The sequence below is a fragment of the Vicugna pacos genome, chromosome 19 (genome assembly GCF_048564905.1).
Source record: "Vicugna pacos chromosome 19, VicPac4, whole genome shotgun sequence".
Classification (NCBI taxonomy): Eukaryota; Metazoa; Chordata; class Mammalia; order Artiodactyla; family Camelidae; genus Vicugna; species Vicugna pacos.
Window position 1 is genome coordinate 36,720,259 of NC_133005.1, and position 20,509 is coordinate 36,740,767.

General features: G+C 41.6%; 1 long non-coding RNA gene across 2 annotated transcripts in view; it reads right to left on the minus strand.

The window, feature by feature from the left end:
* Nucleotides 1–6,668: 6,668 nt before the first annotated feature.
* Nucleotides 6,669–20,509, minus strand: part of LOC140687455 (uncharacterized) — a 45,677-nt gene continuing 31,836 nt past the window's right edge. For both annotated transcript variants that reach the window (XR_012061801.1, XR_012061800.1), the window contains one exon: nt 6,669–6,880. This is a non-coding gene — a long non-coding RNA (uncharacterized lncRNA). The remainder of the gene's footprint in view (nt 6,881–20,509) is intronic.

The following is a 20,509-nucleotide window of genomic DNA, read 5'->3' on the forward strand; positions in this document are numbered from 1 at the left end:
GGACTTTGCAGGGATTCTGTGAGAACCAACAATAATCCTGCTTTGATTCCTAAAGTGATTCATACTTTTTACAGTGTTTCTTTGACTTCAGATGAGGGTTCTAGAGCCCGACTGTCCTGGTTCCTTGACAAATGTCTGTACCATTCTTAGCTGAGTGACCTTAGGCAAATTACCTTACTTCTCTGTCTCTCAGTAAAATGGTGGATATTATTAGTAACAACTGCATCAGGTTGCTGTGAGGATTCAAGTAGTACATGCACATGGGTTCTCAGCTGACCAGCCCCCCTGGGAAATCGGATGGGAGAGAAGAGGCTTAAGAACAAAAAAGAAAAGCAAATAATTTTGACTCAGACAGATATGAGTTCAAATCCTAGCTTGGTCTCAATTGGCTTTGTGACCTTGAGCAAGTCACTTAACCCTCTAGCTTTTATTTATTACCTGTGAAATGGGTCCAGTGTTGCCTACCCCACAGGAATGTGATGTAGAGTGAGATAGCAGAGGTGAGGCCCTAGACCAGAAATCTCAAACTAGCTGGAATAATCTGATTTGCAACTACTTTTGTTTGGACCACACAAGGGCACCTCCCCACCCCTGTCTTTAGAAAATATTTTCAAACATACAGAAAATTTGGAAGACTAGTACCAGGAGCACGTGTACACTCTCCTAGATTGCTATTTTTCCAGATTTATCTATATATTCATATGTATAGATTTTTTCTGAAATATTCAAAAGTTAGTTGCTGCCTTATTGGTACTTCATGCTTCAAATACTTCCACAGAAATCCTAAGAAAAAGAACATTCTCCTACATAACCACAATAATGTTATCACACCTAAGAAAATGAATAATCACACTATAGTGTCCTATAACATCCAGTCCATTCTCAAATTTCCCCTTTGGTTTAAGGTATGTCTTTTATACCTTTTTTTTTAAAAAACAGTATCTAATCAGGCTTCACACATTGCATTTGGAATTATACCTATAGTATTTGTTTATCTACAATAGTCCCGCTACCTTTCTTTTTCCATCACCCCTCCCCCAACATTATATCTAAAACACTTTTAAACCTATTGGGAAGTTGAAAGAATGGTACAGTGAACAACCGTACACCACCATGCAATGTTTTGTCCAACTGAATTGGTGTTAGGTCAATTGGATTTCCAAAAAAAAAAGACTCATCAATCCTACTTCATACTATCTACAAAATCAATCCAAGATGGATTGTAAATCTAAATATGAACAATAAAACAAAAAAGCTTTTAGACAAAAACAGAAGAGCATCTTCCTGCCCTTGGCATAAGCAAAGATTCATAAAATAGGACACAAACACCAACCAAAAAGGAAAATTTTGATAAGTTGTGCTACATTGAAATAAGAATTTCTCTTCATCCAAAGACACTAGTAAGGGAAAGAATAGGTTGCATAGGAGGAAAAGAAATAGAAATATGCGGCTGATAAAGAACTCACACCCAGAATATTGTTTAAAACACACGCACGTGCGCACACACACACACACACACACAGAAAGATTGATAAAGACTGACAAGCCACAAGGAAAAAAAAAAGACTTCAACAGGCATTTCATAGAAGAGATCCTACTAGCCAATAAGCACATGGAAAGATGCTTGCGTTTATTTGTCTTCTGAAGAATGCAAATCAAAACCACACCTCGATACCATCTGTGGGCTGCTGGCTCAGAAGAAGAGAGGGAGCGCCTAGGGTTGAGGAAGTCCACTTTGAATAGCAGAGCAGAAAAGTGTGGCTCTGCCAAGGAGGCAGAGAGGTAGGTACTTGGGTACTCTGGAAGCCGTGGAAAGGTGCCTCTGCCCTTGTGAACAAAGCCAAGATAGTCCCCAACTGGTCTTGGATGCATCTTTTGGAACCCCTCACTCCATCATTCCACATCTGTAAATGACACTCATGAGACTGACCTCCTCAGAGTGCTGTGAGGTGGAAGGATCTCAGGGACTTGTGTACCTCTAACCCAGCTGGGACAGGGGAAAAAGAGGGTCTGGCTCCTCTGGTTGACCCAAAATGGGCTCCAATTAGGAAGGGGATGGGAGAGATAGAACTGGCTCAAAATAACAAATGTCCTCCACAGTTGGATTCCTTCACCATCCACCTCTCCCCTAGCCTAGGTGGGCAAAGAATTCCCCCGTGAAAAGAAACAGGGAGGCCTTCCCACTTCTGGACTATATACTGATGACTGGTCTCGATTCATGTCCCACATGAAAGAGCAAGGCACTGATTGGTTTTTTGTTTTTGTTTTTGTTTTGTTTTGTTTTGTTTTTTTGATGGCAGGGGAAAAAGAAGATGTCAAATTCTGTCCTCCGTACTGCCTTTCATCTCCAAGTTAGGTTTCCAACTCACTCGAGCATTCATTCATTCATTCACTCATTCACTCTTCAGTCTCTCAGTCAAACAAGCTCACTGCATTCTGGTCTCTGTTCATATGTTATCTCCTTCAAGAGATTTTTCTCTAAAATATCTTCCTCCTCCTCACCCCAGAACTCTCTATTCCCTTACTCAGGTTTATTTTCCTTCATTGTGCTTTTCATCCTTGACATCATATTATACATGAATGTGTTTATTTGTTCCTTTTCTGTCTTCCATATCGGAACATAAGCTCCATGAGATCAAGGATTTTGTTTCATTCTCTGCTGTATCCTTTCATCTAGCACAGTGCCCGGCACCCAGAAGGTGCTCAGTAATTGTTGAAGGAATGCTGAACAGATAGCAGGTGTGCACTGAGCACAGCTGGGCATGGCAGATGCAGAGGTGACTTAAGTGGAAGGAAGAACAGCCCAGGGAAGGACGGACAGGAAAGTGAGTAACTATGATACAATGCAATCAGGGTGGGACTCATGTGATCAATAGTTTGGGGAGGTGTCCTGTGAGATTCTAGATGGCCCTTGAAAGGGAATTGAGACATGCTTGCTCCAGGGGCAGTGAGAGGAGGCCAGCCTTCCTGGAGTAGCTGGTCACTCCAAGTAAAAGGAAAAGGAGCAGAATGAGACCAGGGAGGCCCTAAACTTGTGGGTCAGTAGGGGCCCCAGAGTCAGAAAGATCTTGTGACCAACCAGTCCTGCCTCTTCCTTACCCTTGCTCTGTGACCTTGGGAAGTCATTATACCTCTCTGAGCCTCCATTTCCACATCTGTAAAATGGGGGTCATAGAATTCCTTCTTCCTGAGGTTGCCATGAGGATTTGAGATACTATCTGTAAAGTGTCTGGCATGTAGCAGGTGCTCAAACAGTGGGATCTGTCCTATTCTTACACTTTTCCCTGGGGGCCATAGGGAGCCCTTGAAGGTTTTAGAGGAGAGGAATGGTCTAAACAAAGGGCGGTTCCTGGAGAAATCCCAGAAGAGGACGAGTTGGGCCTTGTGTACTTGCCAACACTCAATTACCGGCTTGCCCAAATCAAACACACAAAGGATCCAGAGCCTAAAGTAAGTTAGAAATAACACCATGCCCTCTCCATCTCCTCAAACTCTACTGTTTCAGGCACCTGCCCTGAGGAAGCCATTGCACAATCCATAAACACTAATCTCCAGCAGTGTGATAACATTACAGAGCAATGACTATCTCAGTTCAAAGTCCCAGAGGCAGTGAGCAGATAAAGATCGCTGACATGTCCGTAACTGCTTTCCAGGCCCCACGAGCCTTGGCATTGAGTACTTCCAGTGCCAGGAACACCTGCTGACCGAGCATTGACTGTGAGGTTCACCCCAGTAACCTCCAGCCAGCAGTAATTAATCAGCCCTTTCAGGAGAAACTGAGGCTCAGAGCAGAAATCACAGACATCACTTCCTGCCAGTAGCTTTAAGAGCCCATGTGTCCCTCTTGTCTCACTACCACAGTGACCATCAATATTCCACAGAGCAGCTGCCCCGCTCGCTGAGTTCCAGAGTGAAGAGAAAAGTCCTCCAACTCCATCAGGCCAGTGATGAACGTTTTGCATAAGCAAGAAATAAAACTTTGTTTTAAGCCTCTGAGATACAGAGGCTGTTTGTTGTACTATAGCGTAGTCTGGCTTATCCTAACTGATCACAAATATACTCTTCTGCAACTTGCTTTCTAACATTATTTTTATAAGACACAGCCACAATGAAACATGTACCGAGTTTATTCATTTCTTGATGATGTCTGTTTAGGTTGTTTCTAATTTTTTTCTGTTACTGGTCCATAGAGCCTTAGCCACAATTCAAAATCTAAAACATCTAAAACCTAAACGTTTTCTCATAATTTATTTGGCAGCGAGACTTGACCTGACCTGACCTGAATTTCTTTAGTGGCAAAACTTGACCTCAATAGACAGAAGGCTATCTGTAATCTTTATTACTTGGCATGAATATTCATATGTTCCAGTGAGGAGATATTTAGATTTTTGCTTACAGGATGACCCATTCCTCTCAAGGGGTGTTCTATAAATATTCATATATTCATAAATATTCATATACCATACTACCTTTCAAAATTCTGATATTTTCTAAATTTCAAACATATCTGGTCCCAAGGGGTATGGATAAGGGATGGTGGTCCAGTATAAACACTGCCACAATGAACATCTATGGCAGAATGTCATTTACAAAGATTTCCCATCCCCATGCTCTTCTGGACATTCTTTAATTCCCCTTCCTTTGAATCTGGGTGGGATTGTGAATCACTTATAGCCAATAAAAAGAAGTGGAAATGACCATGCAAAACTTCTGAGGAAATGCAACTTCTGATTTGTTGATTGGAACACCCACCTTTGGAGCCATTAGCCACCACTCTGTGAGGAAGTCCACGCCACAGGAAGAGGCCACACACAGGTGCTCTGGTCAAGGCCGCAGCAGACGTCCTAGCTGACAATCAGCACCAATCCCCAGACAGATAAGCGAGCAAACCTTTAGACAGTCCAGCCCCTAGCTGTCCAGTCATCCTCGATCTCCCATCTGAAGCCTCAGACAAGCAGTCCCCACCGTGACCTTTCCAAACCATGAGCATGATAAAATGTTTACTGTTTACGTCACCAAGTCTGGGGTGGTTTGTTATGCAGCGATAGTAACTATAACAGTGCCCTCCTGTGTGTATCCTGCACATCAGGGCAAGAGCTTCTCCAGAGCACATACATACAAGAGTGCATTTGCTGAGTAGTAGGATATGCACAGCTGCTTAACTGACTATTTCCAAGTTGTTCTCCAAAGTGGGTGTGCCAATTTACACTCCCTGCAGCGGTGGCTGACAGTTCCCATGACTACCTGCCTCACTTACAGTTGCTATGATGAGATTTTTCCCAGGCTCTGTCCCTCTGCCACGAAGCTCCTCTGAAAAAAGAAAGTAAGATATGAGGAACTGGTACCAAAAGTTAGCAAAAGTCCTCCAACAGCAATGGCTCTATGGAGGACTATGGCTTTGCAGTCAAAAGGCTGATTTATATCCCTTTTCTAAATTCTGACACTGTCTTTTCCATCCCAGACAAGAAAGTATGTATGTATGTCAAGGTATGAAAGTATATATGTCAAGAAGTATGGATAAGGGATGGTGGTCCAATACAAACACTGCCACAATGAACATCTATGGTAGAATGTCTATATGACATTCTGGTATGACAGGGTATGACAGGGTTGCTCCTGAGGAGTAGTAACTGATAGAAGTGATTCTCTCATTCAACAGGTATTTATATCAAGTACCAAACTAGGTGCTGGGCATTTTTTAGAAATGCTGAGAGAAGAAGTCTAGGTACCAGGCATTTATTGAACTTTTTTAGCCATTAACATCCATTCATTTCTGCTACAGCTCCAATTTCCTTCTCTTCTTGCTTTCAGTCTGTGGGTTTCTCTGGGGTTGCTGACTCCATTTCTGCCTCTAGACTTGTTATGTGAACCAACCTTGGTCAGTCAGAAAAACACTGTATTCCTCTGGTAATAGTAATTGTTTCAAGGTTGGGTGGATGAGTCAGAACCAATGAGACAACTCCCAGACACTTAAATTTGTGCTTTTGAAGAAGCCAACTTTCTCTTTCATGCTAGACATAAATATGAAAGGTTCTGAGGCTGGAGCAATGGCAGCCATTTTATCAGCTTGTGGAGCCTGGGGACCAAGCCAGAATATGGAGAGAAGTTGGCATAAGCAACAAAGAGAAGTTGAATCCTGATGACATAATTTGAGCTCTGAACCTATCCAGTACTGGCCTTCCATTCTTTTTGCTCAGTTTTTCTGCTGAGGTTTTTCTGTTTTGTTTTGTTTTTAACTGAAGTATAACATACATACAGAAGCAGACACCTATCACAAGTGCACAGCTCACTGAATTTTTAAAACTGAATATACCCATTTAACAAGCACTCAGATCAAGAAAAAGAATATCACTGGCACTCATTTTATACAAATAGAATCACAGTGTATGTTCTGTTATGTCTGACTTCTTTTGTTCAGCATTATGTTTGTGAGATTCAATCATATTGATGAGTGAGGCTGCAAGTCATCCACTTTAATTGCTGAATAGCATTCCATTGTGTGAATATACCACAGTTGATTAGCCAGTTAACTATTATCAGGCATTTGGGCAGTTTCTAGTTGGAGGCTGCTATGAATAATGCTGCCATAAACTCTCTAGTATAGTGGCTCTCATACTAGTAAACTACTCTCTTGACATAATGTGTTAGTCAGGACTTTCAGTTCAAACTGGCTTAAACAAAAAGGAAATTTATTGCACTAAATGACTATAATGTCTTGAAGCAGGGTTACATGGCTTCAGGCATAGCTGGACCCAGGAGCTCATGTAATATCATCAGCATTCAATTTCTCTCTATATATTAATTCTGCTTTCCTTTGGGTTGGTTTCATCAGATTCACCTGCTCCCCCTGACCGCGTGGTTCCCACAGCTACGGAATCACCTGCCAAAAAAGAGTTTTATAATCAGTTTCATTGACCTGGTTTCAGTCACATGGCCAGCCCTAAACCAATTACTGTGACTAAGGAGATGAAGTGTACTGACTGATTGGCTAGACCTAGTTACATGCCTTCCCCTGCAGCCAGGAGGCAAGCTGAGCATCATATAATCACATGACTAATAGTGGGAAAGGGTGGCTCTCCAAGGGGAAACCAAGGTGCAATTACTCCAATGGAATAGACACTGGGTAGGCAAAAGCAACAGACACCTGTGGAGCACACCAAGCTTTTTTTTAATGCCAGAAACTTAAAATCAAGAGTACAAAATGGTCACCCTGATCACTCTTCCAGCCCTCCTGGTGATTTTGCAGGCACTTAAATCTTGTATCAAATCCTTTTTTTTTCAAATTGCAATATAGTTGACTTACAATGTTGTGTTAGTTTCTGGCATACAGTATAGTGATTCAGTTATACATATATATTCTTTTTCATTATAGGTTATTACAAGTTACTGAATATAGTTCCCTGTGCTATACAGTAGGATCTATTTGTTTATCTGTTCTGTGTATAGTAGTATTTATCTGCTAATCCCAAACTCCCAATTTATCCCCCCACCATCAAATCCTTTTTTGATTAAAATACCTGGAGTGGTTTCTATTTTCTGAACTAAGTCCTGACTGATAAAATTCTCTTAAGTAGAATAACCCTAGACACCTCTATTAGAGCACAAATCGCACTGTTTTATACATACATATGTACATGTGGGTATGCTCGCCTATAAGTACATAATAAAACAAGCACACTTACTCTGCGTCAGGCACTGTTCTAAGAACTTTATAAATAGAAACTTACTTAATCCTTACAATAATCCTTGAGGTTGGTACTAGCACCACCCTTATTCACAGATGAGGAAACTGAAGTCTAGAAGGATTAAGGAACCTGCTCAAGGTCACACAGCTGGTTTCTTATAAATTATGTGACAGTTATGGCTAGATTACACATTTCCTTGAGGGCAAGAAAATGCCTTTTTTTCATCTTTGCACCCTCTGTGCCTAAATCAGGGCCTGGTACATAGTAGATCTTTAGTAAATATTAGTTAAATGAATGAATGAATAAAACTGTTTATAAATTCAACTGAGTCTGTTGTGAGAAAACCAAAAAATACTCCCAAAAAACCAATCATTAAAAAAAATTTCAGAGTATTTCTTTTCTTGCTAGAGCATGGGTAAGCAAATTTCTTTTGTAAAGGGCTGGATAGCAAATATTTTTTATTTTGCAGGCCATACAGTCTCACTCAAAACCACTTAATTCTATGGTAGCACAAAAGCATCCACAGACAAAAAAAAAAAAAGCGTTCACAGACATGTGGCTGTGTACCAATAAAACTTTATTTTCAAGCAGTGGGCCAGATTTGAACTATGAGTTGTAGTTGAATACCCGGGGAGAATGAGTCTATTTTATTAAAGTGTTTGCTACAGATCATTGCACTTAGTAAAATCAATCTGTACGTTAATTTTTAATTTGTTTTGAAAAATTATTTTTTAATCCACCACCCTTCAGTTTACCTCACTTACTCCCTTCACTATATTAAGATTCCTGGAACATAATTTTCATTCATCGTGTCACTATTCTAATTTAAAAAACTTCGGTGGCACTCTATAGCTTATAGAAGAAAGTCTAATCTTCATTTGACCTTCAAGACCGTCTGTGACCTGTCCGTGACCTGTTCATGACCCTTTACATCTCTTACATCTCTTCAACATGTAAGCAGGGATGTAAACATTTCAAGTTCTATATGGAGGAGGCTGCTTAGTAACATTCCATGATTCTACACAGAAGAAGCTAACATTCCTTGAGTCTGTACAGATGAGGAAGAACTGTAGACACTGCAAAATGATAAGCAAAGAGGTTCTGCAAACTTTCTATAAAGAGGTGGGTGTTCTGCAAACAGTCCAAGGTTCAAGCCACAAAGGGGGGCTCTGCAAACATTCTGTGATCTGTATACATGAAGACATTCCTCAATTCTATATACAGGAAGGAAAAATTGTTCAAATGCCTTAAAATTCTATATGCAGGGAGTGCTCTGTAAACATTTATGATTTTATACCTAGGAAGAAACTTTGCAACTATTACATGATTCTGCAGATAGAAAAGAGCTATGTAAATCTTCCTTGATTTTCCAATGTGTTTTTCAAACAGTTGGTGATCCTGGAGAGGGGTCTGCAACTAATTAATGATTCCACTCGGAGGAGCGTGTTCATTTCCGATTCTACCTGGAACAAGGGTGCTCTGTAAAGATTCTATGACACCAAACATAGGAAATTCTGTGTGCAGTTAATGATGTTACAGATAAAAGGGTGTTCTGTAAATATTCCTTGATTTCACACAGAGTAGGAGGGTCATGCAAACGGCCAAGATTGTACACACAAGATTGGATTCTGCAAATATCTCATGATTTTATATGTAGGAGAGGGTTCAGGACACAATCCGGGGTTTTACCCAGATGAAGGAAGTCCAGCAAACACTCCTTGATTCTGCTGAGAAGACTAAGAATCTCTGCAAATGTCCCTCAATATTACATACAGGAGGAAGATTTGGAAGCAGTTCATGATTTAATACACAGGAGAGTGCTTGGTAAGTGCTTGGGAATTCTGTGGGATGTAGTGGGCTTGGCAAATCTGGTCTTATGAAGGAAAGCTGGGGGCTGGGCAGTTTTATCAATGGACAGCATAGGCCAGACCCCAGAGTCTTAATATTTCAAGTGCACATAAATATGTTTGAGACCAATACTGACTCCAGAATATAAAAAGGAAGCTGCAAAAATTGAAATTAATCAAAGCTTAATTAAAATGTCTACAAAATGTAGTGTTAGGTCCACTAGTCAGCCGCCTCTGAACTCACATGATTACATCTAATTGTATCTACTAGGCCGTGGGGATGCATTTTGTTATGCTTAATGGGATGTGGATGGGTCCTTAAAAAGTAACAATGCCAGAGGCCTAGGAAGATCCTAAAATGGCTCTACATGGAGAAGTTGCTGGTAAGTTCCCGTGGGAAGGTCAGAGGACTCTCATTTCCAAGCCACCTGCTGCCCCTGCCAGCCCAGCTCCTGAGCAGAACGCTGACATTCCAAAGCTGGGCTCTGCCGGGGTGAGAAAATATCCCAACTCCCAAGAGATGGACAGGGCTCCAAATATCACCCACTGATTGGAGGAAAGGCCGCCCATGTCAGCAACAGGGAAAGCCAATTAGCCAAGGACATTATGTTGTGGCAGGTGTCTGGAACAACCAGATATTGTCATGGGCTCAGGAAGGAAAAACAGCTGTGTCGGCTTCTCCTCCTCCCATCCTCTGAGCCAGTAGCACTACTTTGAGCAGAGTAATGGGGGCCAGAGGGAGGAGCTGTGGCTGCAGCTAAGCTCCAGGGTCACAGGCAGGCATGAGGAGTGTTGATTAAAGGCACTGAGAGAAAATCTGAGTCTAGGGTCTTAACATCCCAGAGCCTGGCCGTAATCAATCAACCATGTGACAGCAAAGGTCGTCTTGCCCTGAACTAGAATCTACAGGACAGGCAGAGGTTAAAGCTCTGTTTCTCCATTTTCTTAAGCCAAACCCCATTTCAGCAAACATGAAAGAAAGCATCTCAGTCTCTTTTGGCATCGTTTAGATTTCAAAAAATTTTTTTTTCTTCAAGCTCTAAAGTGATTAACGGGATATATAGAAAAGTATCTTTATGACCTTGGAGACAAAGGGATTTCCTAAACCAGGCACAAAAAGCACAGACTATAAAGGAAAAGATTAATCTATTGGACTACATCAAAATTGAATATTCCTCTATGACAAAGAGGAAAAGACAAGTGACAAACCGGGAGAAGATACAACCAATATAACAAAGGGATTATACCCAGAATTTATAAAGAACTCATAGATAAATAAGGGGGGGGGGGAGACAATCAATCATCCCAATGAAAAAGGACTAAAGGGTTTTAAAAAGCATTTCTGTGAGAAGAGGTAACCCAAAGGTCCCATAAACATATGAAAAGATGCTCAGTCTCAGATTAATCAGGGAAATGCAAACTATAATCAGCATCACATACTGTTTTACATCCAGAGATTGACAGAAATTTTACTTCTAGCTCTGTGCTCCAAAGAAATTCTGGCAAGTGAGCATAAGAAGATATATACAAGCATGTTCACTGCAGCATTGGGTGTCACAGTGAAAAATGACAAGCAACCTAAATTCCATTGTTAGAGGATCACGAATAAAATGTGGTCTTATTAGTCACATGATAGCATACTATGCAGCAGTTAAAATGAATGAAGTAAAGCTTCTCTATGTATCAATAATGTGAGAAAACAGCAAGCTATAAAGTGAGACATACAGAAAAATAACATTTGACTGAATTTATAACAGTGATATAACATATAAACAGTGATACTATAAATACTAAAAGAAAGTATGAAAGAGGGCTTTCCAACTATGATGCAAAGTCCAGAAGTCCTAAAAGAAAAGATTGATCAATCTGACTACGTTAAAACAACAGCAAAAAAAAAAAACACTTATGACAAAAAGAGAGAGGAAGAAAAAAACCCATCATACGCAAAGTCAAAACACAAATGACAAACCAGGGAAAAATTCTTGCAGTTCATCCCACAAAGAGCTACTCTCCTTTGCATAAGAAGAACTCTCAGAAACAGATATGAAAAACAGACAAAGCCTAGTAGAAAAAAAAAAAAAAGATGTCAATAGACAGTTCCCAGAAAAGGAAATTCAAATGGCTGTTAAACATATGAAAAGCTGTGTGGCCTCTCTCTTTCTAAAAAATTCAAATTAAAACTACAGGAACCACTATGTTCCATCTCACATTGGCAAGGTTCTAGAAGCTTGATAACACACTGAGTGATGAGAGTTTGAGGCAACAGGAACCTTCATAATTCCTGGTGGGGTATAAGTTGGCCCAACCTCTCAGAAGGGTAATTTGGCAAAATCTATCAAAATGATAAATGCATATGCATTTTTGATCCAGCAAGTTCATTTCTGGGAATGTGTCCTACAGATAATCCTGCATATGTGTGAGATGACATTTGTATAGAATTATTTGTTAAAAACATGGGTTGTAATAATAAAAAAAATCAAAAACAACCTCATTGCCCTTTAACAGGACACTGGCAAAATAAATTGTGATCTGTCCAGTGACAGAATACTATGCAGCAGTAAAAAAAGAAAAGAAAAGAAAAAAAAAAGAATGATGAAACTCTCTATATACTGATATGGAAAAGTCTCTAAAATACATGGTTATGTGAAAAAGTAAGTGTGACAGTATCTACCTTGTATAATAACAGTGGGAAAACAAGACTGCTTGTATTTGCATATGTATTCAAAAGAAAACTCTAAATGAACATATACGAAAATAAAACAGTAGTTACCTGCTACAGGGAGAGGGAACCCTATGAATCATTACCCATTTAGGGAATAAATGTTGAAACAATGAAAGTGCACACATACACACACACACAAATCAGTTCATGCTTCTTCCTAGCATAAAAGCCTCCAAGAGCTGCCCCCTGAAATCTCAACAAAATTCAACACCGCACTGAGGCCTATGGCCCTGGAGGATCAGGTACCAGCCTTCCTCTCTCACTCCCTCTGGTCACCCTATCCTCATCTTTCTTCAACTCGTTCTCTATATATGGTCATATAGTTGTGTGACTCAAAACACAAAAGGTATACAGAGGTATGAAAAAAATGGAACCATCACGCACTGCTGGTGGGAATGCAAACTAGTGCAGCCACCTTGGAAAAAAATCAAGTAGTTCCTCAAACAGTTAAACACAGTTACCACATAACCCAGAAGTTTCACTCTGAGGTATATACCCAAAAGAACTGAAAAATACGTGTCCACACAAAAACTTGTACATGAATGGTCATAGCAGCACTAGTCATGAGAGCCCCAAAGTAGAACCCCTAAATGCAATTACTAAAAGAAAGAAACCAATCTGAAAGGGCTGCATGCTGTATGACCCCAATTATATAACATTTCCAGAAAAGGCAAAACTATGGAGACAAGATAAGGATCAGCAGCTGCCAGGGATGGGACCAGGGGAGAAGATGAACAGGCAGAGCACAGAGGATTTTTAGAGCAGTGAAAACACTCTTTATGGTATTATAATGATGGATATATGTCATTACAAATTTCTGCAAAGCCACAGAATGTACAACAGAAGTGAATGCACAAGCCTAAGGTAAACTGTAGATTTTGGGTGATTATGCTGTGTCTATGTAGGTTTATCCTTGGTTAAAACAAAAAAAGTGTTCTATTCTGGTGAGTGGTGTTGACAATGGGCATGTTGTGGGGGTATGCGGTATATGGAAATCTCTGTATCTCTCCTTCAAGTTTGTTATAAACCTAAAACTTCTCTAAAAAATTTTAAAATAAAATAAAAATGAACACCCACATAAACATATTCCTAAAGGAAAAAGACATAATTTTAAAATATATACATATATTGTTTGAGTTACTGATGGAGGTGAACAGTGAAGGTCACCTGTAGCCAAACCAGATGGCAAGTCCTGAGCAACAAAGTGCCCCCAGGAAGGACTGAGCGAGCTGGGGAAAAGCAAATTCAGATGTGTCTTTCCTTTGCTCAAACTCCTCCATAGCTCCCCACTGCCCTCAGGAGAAAATCCAAATACTGTCTTACGTTTGCCAGGACCTGCATGAACCAGTCCCTGTCCACCTCTCCCATTCCCCCTCACTGTTTTCCACTCAGTTTCTCTCTCCCTCTCTCTCTTTCTCCCTCCCTCCCTCTCTCTCTCACACACACAAACATACTCTTTTCCCTGAAAACCTCCCCTCCTCTTCCCACTCTCTGAGGCTAATATACACCTCCATACCCTGCCAGGTTCAGCTCAGACCTCACCTCCACCAGGAAGGTTCCTTGAGAGCTTACAGCTCACACAAGAGCCCAGGGGAGGGACAGGCAAGGAGGAGGCCCCTGTGGCTGGAGTGGGGTGAGGGGAGCAGGCGGACCGAGATCAGAGGTAGTGTGGGTCGGGGGGCGATCACAGAAGGCCTTGTTGATCATAGTATGGCTTTTACTCTGAATAAGGTGGGAGACATGGGAACTTTTGAGCAGACTGACAGGGTCTGATTTAGGATTCCTCTGGCTTTTGGGGAGTGGCTGGCAAGGGCAGAAGCAAGAAAACTTAACATCCTCAGTCAGAATTAATCCCCACTTGGTCTATGCCTACAGAACACATGCATGGACTGCATTCAACAAGCACACGCCTTTACTTCTTCTGTTTCATGTTGTAGTTCACCATAAGCAACAGGGGCTGAAGCATCGTGGTTAAGACCCAGGGCTCTGGAGGCTGGCCTCTGGTTTGAAGCCCAGACCTTCCAAAACTAAACTTTTATTTAGTTTGTTGAAACCTCAGTTTTTTCATCTGTAAAATGGGATTGATAAATTGTACCAACCTCCATAGAGTTGTCATTAGGATTAAATAAATTAATCCACATAGAGGGTGCCTGGAGCTTGGTCAGGGCTCAATAAATATTAGCTATTATTATTACAAAGTGTCTGTCTGCACTACCGTACTAAGAACTCCAGGTTGATTTAACCTGGGTGCAGAGGCAGCCTTCAGGCAAAGCTTGCTGGAACATCAAGCCTTGGAGAGAGGTCTCCCCACTTCCTTCTCTCTCCCTCCTCCCACTTCTCTCTTCCTTCTTCTCCTTCTCCTCCTCTTCATCCCTTCCCCCCCTCCCTCCTCCCCCTTGGTTTGCTATGAGTCTTGCAACATTCCTGCAGTCACTGCATGTTAACACTTCCAAAGGACTCCAATGATCCGTGGACTTCCTGGATAGGTGAAGAGACTCAAGGAAACATCCAACCACAGGATAGTGGGGCTGGCAGGGCCTCAGAGCCCTTTCCTAACGCACATCAAGATAAATAAATGGGGGACCAGAAAGCTTAAGCCATTACATCAGGCACAGGATGCAAGGGTTCGGGTCAGAACCTGGGCAGCAATCCAGGTTTCCTCTGCCCAGGACTAAGACACTTTTGTTTCCTTTTACAAATGTTTAATTACACAAGGAAGGCAGTCTCCTCATTTTAAAAAAATGCAGGTAAATGTTGAAAATGTCTTTAATGATCACCCTGTGCCATCTGCCAGCATTCCTTATCCACGTGCCTGCTCTATTTTTCACCAAAGCACCCGTTTCCACTTGAAATACCACCCACTGGAATGAAAACTCCCAGAGGACAGGAGTTTGTCTGTTCTACTCACAGCTGTGGTTCCACTGTGAGGACAGTGCTGGGCACAGAGCAAGTGCTCAACAAACATCTGTTAAAAGAATACATGATCCTCTGCAACCTTGCTCCCTCCATGCCAAGGTCACTGCTACTAGCAGTTTGGCTTTTTCACCCATCTAGACGAGCACCATCCAATAGCATGTTCTGCAGTGATGGAGCTAGCCTATATCTGCACTGTCCAGTACACTAGCCACTAGCGACATGTGGCTATTAAGCACTTGAAGTATGGCTGATACCACTGAGGAACTGAATTTAAAATTTTTACTTAATTTTAATGAATTTACATTTAGATGTAAATAGCTTCATGTGCCTAGTGACAGCCATGACAGTGCTGTCCCAGACATTTTTCCTGGGCATTTACATATGTATGTTAGTCACAGACTGTTTTGCGTTTTTGTGTTTTACACTCATGTCTGTGTATCCTTCTGCTTCTTGCTTTTTGTCATTGAAACACTGTATTTTGGAAGTCTTTTCATATCAGGCCAGATAGATTTGCCCCTTTCTTTTTAACTGCTACACAGAAATCCACAGTGTGGATGTACCATAATTTGTTTAGCCATTCTCTATTGAGAGATATTTAGATGGCTTTCAATCTGCCACTATTAAAAACAGTGCTGCAATGAATATTACTGTTCATATCTCCTTGGGTACAACTATGACCTTTTCTCTGGTGAATATCAATAATAATAGTTATAATTATAGTAATAATCACTTGTATTGATTGAGTCTTTATTATGTTCCAGACATTGTACTAAGCCCTTTACATGTATTAAATGATTCAATTCTTATTAGTCTAATACAGGAAGTTTTATTATTATCTCCATAGTACAGAAACAGAAACTGAGGCACAGAGATGTGCAGTAATTTGCCTAAAGTCACAGAGCCAGTAATTGGCAGAGCCAGTCAGTCAGTGGCAGAGCCAGTCAGTGGCAGAGCCAGAATTTGAACTCAGAGAGTTGCCTCCAGAGTTACATGTTCAACATCAATTTTCTAAGCTTCTGCAAAACTACCTGGCAGAGAGTAAAGGGCCTATAAGCAGTGTACACACAGACATGGGTCCACCTGCAGGGCTGAACTGCCATCCTAGGGATCTCTTTTCAGGGCTGAGAGCCTGGATTCCTAGGACTAGGGTAAGACACATCTGTGGAAACTTTGGGGCTGGGCCAAGCTGCCATTTAGGTCTATCTGGGTAGCAAAAAACTCCTGATGACACATTCTGCAACTTTTCCCCACCCCTTATGGGTCCCAGGTCTTCCTCCCTGACTGGCATTGAGCTCAGAGTGGTATAAAGGTGACAGCAAGAGAGAGAGTGAGAGCGGCAGGCGGACTTACGCAACCTGGTGGAAAGTGATACAGCCGACTTGCTGATTGGAAACAAAACAGAAAAGGAGTCAGGCAGAGCTTCCTGGAATCCAGGTCTAGGAGCTGCCAAAAATGGGCCTCCTCTCTTAGGAACAATTGAATGTCACTGGGGTAACTGAACACTGCTGGCGAGAGAGGCCTCCTGCCCACAGTCTCACAGAGCGGCCTGTGTGAGCTAGGCCGGGCTCCAGAGGAAAAAAGGGCCTGGCGAGGTGCCCCGTGAGGCCATCTGAGGAGACAGCGCAGTCTCTCACACTGGACCAGCCTCTGCTGTATCTGGGCTGCTGAGCCATAGGCTGGGGGATCCCCAGAGTGAGCCTCAGGTGCAGCTGAGGAGGAGGGCTCCAGCCCAGCGGTCAGAAGCCAGGACACCTGGGTCCCAAGGTGGCTTTTCCTGCTGCATAACATGACATAGCCTCTCATTCTTCTCCTTAGTAGAAAGGGAATAAAAATGGGATAGAAGATTAAAATGGTATTAGTACAAAGGAGATAAAACATTGTAAGACTCAGATAAGACAGAGGTCCCACAGACCTTCTAGGTAAAAGCCATTTTAGTAAATATCTTGAGCTCTGAGGGCCACACAGTCCCTCCACAGCTAACTGCTCAACTGCTGTTGGAGGCCAAGCAGCCACAGGCAAGAAGAAAACAAATGGGTATGGCTGTGTGCCAATAACATTTTATTTTTGCACTCTGAAATTTGAATTTCATATAATTTTCATGTGACACAAAATATTGCTCAGCTCTTGATTTTTTTTAACTTTTTTTTATTGAGTTATAGTCATTTTACAATGTTGTGTCAAATTCCAGTGTAGAGCACAATTTTTCAGTGTAGAGCACAATTTTTCAGTTATACATGAACACACATACATTCACTGTCACATTTTTTTCACTGTGAGCTACCACAAGATCTTGTATATATTCAGCTCTTGATTTTTTTAAACCATTTGAAAATGTTTTTAAAAAGTCTTAGCTTGAGGGGTGTACAAAAACAGGTCCACCCAAAGGATCTGGCTTTGGTGTTTAATTTATATTCAACTATCAATCTGTCACTGGAGAAACAACATATGAATCATCCATCTAGGAAAACTAACAGGCAGTGGGCTTAGCACACAGTTCAACACAGTATCTAGCACATATTTAAGTGCTTCAGAACATTAGCAATCATCATATTGAGAAGAACACACAGAACTTGTATAAAGTAGATACAGATGACCCTGTAAGACATTAGGAGGTAAAATAATAATAGCTAATATTTATTAAAAAAAATTTTTTTTTTTAGAGCAGAGAAAGGTTTACTGCAAGGGCCATGCAAGGAGAATGGATGGCTCATGCTCAAAAAGATCTGAACTCCCCGATGGTTCTGGGGGAGGAGACTTTATAGGCAAAATTTGAGGGGAGGTCTGAAGAGTGTGTGACCTTCCTCTGATTGGTTGCTGGTGAGGTAACAGGGTGGTGTTCAGGGATCTCAATCATCACCCTTCTGTTCCAACCAGTTTGGGGTCCACGTGCTTGTGCTCAGCCTGAACTTAACCTGGGTGGGGGCCTTAGTTTCTGTAGAAGTACTCAGAGATGTGTATCAGATTGTTATGCATATCCCTTGAGGAAGAACCATGACCCTGCCCCACCTTACAGCTAACATTTATTAAGTCCTTGCTATAAGCCAGGGCTTGTCCAAAGCATTTTACTTGTATATATGTGTTCACTGACCACAATAATCCTATTCTTAGGCCCTTTTTACAGATGAGGAAAGAAGAGAGATTAAGTAAACAGCAGGGCTAGAACTCTCACCCAGAGAATCCAGTTCCGGAACCCACAATTACTAACACTCAGAGATATTTCTAGGTACTCTTTGTTGTAACTCATTTAGTCTTTCCTGGGAATGCTCTGTGGTGGGGACTATTATTATAAACATTTTACAGAAGAAGAAAGTGAAGCTCATAGTGGTCAAGTAAATTGACTAAGAGCCTATGTTAGTAAACAGCAGAGTTAGAATTTGAACTCAAGACAGTCTGATTCCAGAGCCTATGACCTTAACCATAATCCTGTAATATATATAAATATAGCTTTTCCTAGCCAATTTATTATATCATACTTGATCAAATCCCCATTTGTGGACATTTAGTTTCTCACCAGTTTTAACTCTCTGTGTTGTGAAGTACATCTTTAGTTCTTGAAATAAAACTTTGACCTGGGATTTGCAGAGCAAAGAGCACAAACGTGGAGCTTTTCCACACATATCATTTTGGCAGGTGGTTGTGCATGGGTGTGTTCTTGTTGCTGAGCAGTACAGGTGATGGTTAAAGGCCAGATTTTGAAGTTATATAGTTCAGGTTCAAATCCCAGATCACCTATTTACTACAGGGTTAATTTGGGGCAAGTCACTTTACCCGTGTGAGTCTGTTTCCTCATCTGTACAGCCCTGCCTTCATGGATTCTCGCCTTGCTTGTGGCTGATTATAATCCCTTCCTCATAGACACAATTAAAATTGTAAACACTGGATGAATGGGAGTTCCCACCTTTCCTTTTCCCAGGCAGGTCCTCAAAAGAGAAAGTCTGGAAAAGGAACCATGGCCAAAACCCTGGAATCTACAGTCATTGGGAACAGAGTGGAAGCAAGGCCATCAGAACACAGGCTCAATCCTAATCCTAGTCCAACATCTTTAGATCATAAGTAACAGAACCCACTCAAACTAGATCAAGTGAAAAGAAGGAGCTTACTGTGAGGAGTATCAGTGAGGAGCATTTTGTTTGTAAATGACAGAAGAAACCAACTAAAATTGGTTTAAGCAAAAAGGGAAGTTATTTGGCCCACTTCATTGAAAAGACCAGGATGAGTTCAAGCACAGCTGGTTCTAAGACTAAAATGATGCCCCAGGTACATTCCCTCCATCTCAGCAGTGAGCCTCTCCTCCTGGGAACAAGGTGGCACCAGTGGCTCCAGCCTTTTCAGCAACTGCAAGGTCAAGAGATTCTGTCTTCTTACTGCTGTTAATGGGTTAACAGAATGTCCCAGAATGGAGCCCCATTGGTTCTAACTGGTTCATATGTCCATTAATAAACCAATCACTTATCATCCTGAGGGGATAAACTGTTGTGATTGTGCCAGATTAGAGCCAGGTGAAGACGGAATCAGCTTTGCTGAGCACCATGAACAGAAAGTAAAAGAGAGGTAAAAAATCAAGGTGCTGTTTCTGAAGAAAAGGGAATCAAGATCTGAAAAACTAAGATAATAGGTATACACTACATCACCCAGCTACCCTCATGTGAGAACCACTGTTATCATATCAAACATAAGGGCAGTGGCTTCAGACATTTCTGAAACTAGCATCCAAAAAACCACCAGGAATTGTGGCAGTCATATTCTATGTCCCTTTATCACTCCGCCCATAGATTCCTTCACCTCTGCTTCTCTTTTCTCTCTCTCTCCTCTTCTTCCCTAAACCCATGACCAAACATGGTTGTCTCAAAGCACCTGAGTGCACAACCTCTTCTTTTCAGCAACAAAAATCACTAGGTCATAATCCTAATCAGCGAGGATCTGATTGGCTCATCTAAGCAAGTGCCCATCTTTATCCAGTCAACTCTGGCCGGAAGGCAGGGTCGAGTAGTTGTAAGTATGGCTTCCTGGGGTGTCCACACCTGTTTCAAAGAGAGGGGTCACCATGGACTGGGCAGGCACCACATAATGTGACCCTGATGCTCTGTAGCCAGATAAGGTGATCTAAAAAGGGACTGACACTGACTTGGCAGAAGATGTGCTGGAAGGCAGGAATGTTTCCTTAGGACAGAACCACTCCTTGCCTCTGGGGAATGGATGAAGCTGCTTGGATGGAAAAGTGGACCCAGCTGTCAAGGTAAAGCTCTGCAGGGACCCAGGGGAGCATCTAATCAGAGCAGGACCAAGAGAGCCAGATCCCACCAGGAAGCCATGAGAGTACCTGTAGGAAATAATAACCA